A 6,106-nucleotide genomic window follows, 5' to 3' on the forward strand; every position below is an offset into this window, starting at 1 on the left:
CGGGAGTGGGGGAGAAAAGGGAAGCAGTGATGGCTTGCGCAAAAGATGCTTGTGGCATGAGAAGCGTAGGAGGTGGGCAGATTAGGAAGGGTAGTGAGTAGTGGGATGAAGAAGTAAGATTATTAGTGAAAGAGAAGAGAGAGGCATTTGGACAATTTTTGCAGGGAAATAATGCAAATGACTGGGAGATGTATAAAAGAAAGAGGCAGGAGGTCAAGAGAAAGGTGCAAGAAGTGAGAATGAGGGCAAATGAGAGTTAAGGTGAGAGAGTATCATTAAATTTTAGGAGAATAAAATGATGTTTTGGAAGGAGGTAAATAAACTGCGTGAGACAAGGGAACAAATGGGAACATCAGTGAAGGAAGCAAATGGGGAGGTGATAACAAGTAGTGGTAATGTAAGAAGGAGATGGAGTGAGTATTTTGAAGGTTTGTTGAATGTGTTTGATGATAGAATGGCAGATATAGGGTGTCTTGGTCGAGGTGGTTTGCAAAGTGAGAGGGTTAGGGAGAATGATTTGATAAACTGAGAAGAGGTAGTAAAAGCTTTACAGAAGATGAAAGCCGGCAAGGCAGCGGGTTTGGATGGTACTGCAGTGGAATTTATTAAAAAAGGGGGTGACTGTGTTGTTGACTGGTTGGTAAGATTATTTAATGTATGTATGACTCATGGTGAGGTGCCTGAGGATTGGCAAAATGCTTGCATAGTGCCATTGTACAAAGGCAAAGGGGATAAAAGTGAGTGCTCAAATTAGAGAGGTATAAGATTGTTGAGAATTCCTGGGAAATTATATGGGAGGGTATTGATTGAGAGTGTGAAGGCGTGTACAGAGCATCAGATTGGGGAAGAGCAGTGTGGTTTCAGAAGTGGTACAGGATGTGTGGATCAGGTGTTTGCTTTGAAGTATGTATGTGAGAAATACTTAGAAAAGCAAATGGATTTGTGTAGCATTTATGCATCTGGAAAAGGCATATGATAGAGTTGATGGAGATGCTCTGTGGAAGGTATTAAGATTATATGGTGTGGGAGGCAAATTGTTAGAAGCAGTGAAAAGTTTTTATCGAGGATGTAAGACATGTTTACAAGTAGGAAGAGAGGAAAGTGACTGGTTCTCAGTGGATGTTGGTTTGCGGCAGGGGTGTGTGATGTCTCCATGGTTGTTTAATTTGTTTATGGATGTGGTTGTTAGGGAGGTGAATGCAAGAGTTTTGGAGAGAGGGGCAAATATGCAGTCTCTTGTGGATGAAAGTGCTTGGGAAGTGAGTCAGTTGTTCGTTGATGACACAGCGCTGGTGGCTGATTCGGGTGAGAAACTGCAGAAGCTGGTGACTGAGTTTGGTAAAGTGTGTGAAAGAAGAAAGCTGAGAGTAAATGTGAATAAGAGCAAGGTTAATAGGTACAGTAGGGTTAAGGGACAAGTCAATTGGGAGGTAAGTGTGAATGGAGAAAAACTGGAGGAAGTGAAGTGTTTTAGATATCTGGGAGTGGATTTGGCAGCGAATGGAACCATGGAAGCGGAAGTGAATCATAGGATGGGGGAGGGGGCGAAAGTTCTGGGAGCGTTGAAAAATGTGTGGAAGTCGAGAACGTTACCTTGGAAAGCAAAAATGGGTATGTTTGAAGGAATAGTGGTTCCAACAATGATATATGGTTGTGAGGCGTGGGCTATAGATAGAGTTGTGCGGAGGAGGATGAGTGTGCTGGAAATGAGATGTTTGAGGACAGTATGTGGTGTGAGGTGGTTTGATCGAGTAAGTAATGGAAGGGTGAGAGAGATGTGTGGTCGTAAAAAGGATGTGGTTGAGAGAGCAGAAGAGGGTGTTTTAAAATGGTTTGGTAACATGGAGAGAATGAGTGAGGAAAGATTGACCAAGAGGATATATGTGTCATAGGTGGAGGGAACGAGGAGAAGTGGGAGACCAAATTGGAGGTGGAAAGATGGAGTGAAAAAACCTTTTGAGTGATCGGGGCCTGAACATGTAGGAGGGTGAAAGGCATGCAAGGAATAGAATGAATTGGAACGATGTGGTATGCCACGGTCGACGTGCTGTCACTGGATTGAACCAGGTCATATATATATATATATATATATATATATATATATATATATATATATATATATATATATATATATATATATATATATATATATATATATATACGTTGAAATATATAGGTATTGTATATGTGCGTGTGTGGACGTGTATGTATATACATGTGTATGTGGGTGGGTTGGGTCATTCTTTCGTCTGTTTCCTTGCGCTACCTCGCTAACGCGGGAGACAACAACAAAGTATAATAAATGAGTGAATATATATATATATATATATATATATATATATATATATATATATATATATATATATATATTTATTTATTTATTTATTTATTTTTGCTTTGTCGCTGTCTCCCGCGTTTGCGAGGTAGCGCAAGGAAACAGACGAAAGAAATGGCACAACCCACCCCCATACACAATGTACACACACACACGCCCTCACACGCAAATATACATACCTATACATCTCAATGTACACATATATATACACATACAAACACATACATATATACCCATGCACACAATTCACACTGTCTGCCCCTATTCATTCCCATCACCACCTCGCCACACATGGAATACCATCCCCCTCCCCCCCTCATGTGTGCGAGGTAGCACTAGGAAAAGACAACAAAGGCCCCATTCGTTCACACTCAGTCTCCAGCTGTCACGCAATAATGCCCGAAACCACAGCTCCCTTTCCACATCCAGGCCCCACACAACTTTCCATGGTTTACCCCAGACGCTTCACATGCCCTGATTTAATCCACTGACAGCACGTCAACCCCGGTATACCACATCAATCCAATTCACTCTATTCCTTGCCCGCCTTTCACCCTCCTGCATGTTCAGGCCCCGATCACACAAAATCTTTTTCACTCCATCTTTCCACCTTCAATTTGGTCTCCCACTTCTCCTCGTTCCCTCCACCTCCGACACATATATCCTCTTGGTCAATCTTTCCTCACTCATTCTTTCCATGTTACCAAACCATTTCAAAACACCCTCTTCTGCTCTTTCAACCACGCTCTTTTTATTTCCACACATCTCTCTTACCCTTACATTACTTACTCGATCAAACCACCTCACACCACACATTGTCCTCAAACATCTCATTTCCAGCACATCCACCGTCCTCCGCACTACTCTATCCATAGCCCACGCCTCGCAACCATACAACATTGTTGGAACCACTATTCCTTCAAACATACCCATTTTTGCTTTCCGAGATAATGTTCTCGACTTCCACACATTCTTCAATGCTCCCAGAATTTTCGCCCCCTCTCCCATCCTATGATTCACTTCCGCTTCCATGGTTCCATCCGCTGCCAAATCCACTCCCAGATATCTAAAACACTTCACTTCCTCCAGTTTTTCTCCATTCAAACTTACCTCCCAGTTGACTTGTCCCTCAACCCTACTGTACCTAATAACCTTGCTCTTATTCACATTTACTCTCAACTTTCTTCTTTCACACACTTTACCAAACTCAGTCACCAGCTACTGCAGTTTCTCACATGAATCAGCCACCAACGCTGTATCATCAACGAACAACAACTGACTCACTTCCCAAGCTCTCTCATCCACAACTGACTGCATACTTGCCCCTCTTTCCTAAACTCTTGCATTCACCTACCTAACAACCCCAGCCATAAACAAATTAAACAACCATGGAGACATCACACACCCCTGCCGCAAACCAACGTTCACTGAGAACCAATCACTTTCCCCTCTTCCAACACGTACACATGCCTTACATCCTCGATAGAAACTTTTCACTGCTTCTAACAACTTGCCTCCCACACCATATATTCTTAGTACCTTCCACAGAGCATCTCTATCAACTATATCATATGCAGTCTCCCGATCCATAAATGCTACATACAAATCCTTTTGCTTTTCAAAGTATTTCTCACATACATTCTTCAAAGCAAACGCCTGATCCACACATCCTGTACCACTTCTGAAACCACACTGCTCTTCCCCAATCTGATGCTCTGTACATGCCTTCACCCTCTCAATCAATACCCTCCCATATAATTTACCAGGAATACTCAACAAACTTATACCTCTGTAATTTGAGCACTCACTTTTATCCCCTTTGCCTTTGTACAATGGCACTATGCAAGCATTCCGCCAATCATCAGCCACCTCACCATGACTCATACGTACCTTAAATAACCTTACCAACCAGTCAACAATACAGTCACCCCCTTTTTTAATAAATTCCTCTGCAGTACCATCCAAACCCGCCGCCTTGCCGGCTTTTATCTTCCGCAACGCTTTTTCTACGTCTTTTCTGTTTACCAAATCATTTTCCCTAACCTTTTCACTTTGCACACCACCTCGACCAAAACACCCTATATCTGCCACTCTATCATCAGACACATTCAACAAACCTTCGAAATACTCACTCCATCTCCTTCTCACATCACCACTACTTGTTATCACCTCCCCATTAGTCCCTTCGCTGAAGTTCCCATTTGTTCCCTTGTCTTACGCACTTTATTTACATCCTTCCAAAACATCTTTTTATTCTCCCTAAACTCTAATGATACTCTCTCACCCCAACTCTCATTTGCCCTCTTTTTCACCTCTTGCACCTTTCTCTTGACCTCCTGCCTCTTTCTTTTATACATATCCCGGTCATTTGCATTATTTCCCTGCAAAAATCGTCCACATGCCTCTCTCTCCTCTTTTACTAATATTCTTACTTCATCCCTCCACTCACTACCCTTTCTAATCTGCCCACCTCCCACGCTTCTCATGCCACAAGCATCTTTTGCGCAAGCCATCACTACTTCCCTAAATACACCCCATTTCTCCCCCACTCCCCCTACGTCCTTTGTTCTCTCCTTTTTCCATTCTCTACTCAGTCTCTCCTGGTACTTCCTCACACAAGTCTTCTTCCCAAGCTCACTTACTCTCACCACTCTCTTCACCCTATCATTCTCTCTTCTTTTCTGAAAACCTCTACAAATCTTCACCTTCGCCTCCACAAGATAATGATCAGACATCCCTCCAGTTGCACCTCTCAACACATTAACATCCAAAAGTCTCTCTTTCGTGCGCCTATCAATTAACACGTAATCCAATAACGCTCTCTGGCCATCTCTCCTACTTACATACGTATACTTATGTATATCTCTCTTTTTAAACCAGGTATTCCCAATCACCAATCCTTTTTCAACTCTACAAGCTCTTCACCATTTCCATTTACAACACTGAACACCCCATGTACACCAATTATTCCCTCAACTGCCACATTACTCACCTTTGCATTCAAATCACCCATCACTATAACCCGGTCTCGTGCATCAAAATTACTAACACACTCACTCAGCTGCTCCCAAAACACTTGCGTCTCATGATTTTTCTTCTCATTCCCAGGTGCATATGCACCGATAATCACCCATCTCTCTCCATCAACTTTCAGTTTTACCCATATCAATCTAGAGTTTATTTTCTTACACTCTATCACATACTTCCACCGCTCCTGTTTCAGTAGTAATGCTACTCCTTCCCTTGCTCTTGTCCTCTCACTAACCCCTGACTTTACTCCCAAGACATTCCCAAACCACTCTTCCCCTTACCCTTGAGCTTCGTTTCACTCAGAGCCAAAACATCCAGGTTCCTTTCCTCAAACATACTACCTATCTCTCCTTTTTTCTCATCTTGGTTACATCCACACACATTTAGACACCTCAATCTGAGCCTTCGAGGAGGCTGAGCACTCCCCGCGTGACTCCTTCTGTTTCCCCTGTTAGAAAGTTAAAATACAAGGAGGGGAAGGTTTCTATTCCCTCGCTCCCGTCCCCTTTATTCGCCTTCTACGACACGTGAGGAATGCGTGGGAAATATTCTTTCTCCCCTATCCGCAGGAATAAGGTATATATATATATATATATATATATATATATATATATATATATATATATATATATTTATATATATTTTCCCTGGGGATAGGGGAGAAAGAATACTTCCCACGTATTCCCTGCGTGTCGTAGAAGGCGACTAAAAGGGGAGGGAGCGGGGGGCTGGAAATCCTCC

This window comes from Panulirus ornatus, chromosome 25 (assembly GCF_036320965.1).
Source record: "Panulirus ornatus isolate Po-2019 chromosome 25, ASM3632096v1, whole genome shotgun sequence".
NCBI classification, from domain to species: Eukaryota; Metazoa; Arthropoda; class Malacostraca; order Decapoda; family Palinuridae; genus Panulirus; species Panulirus ornatus.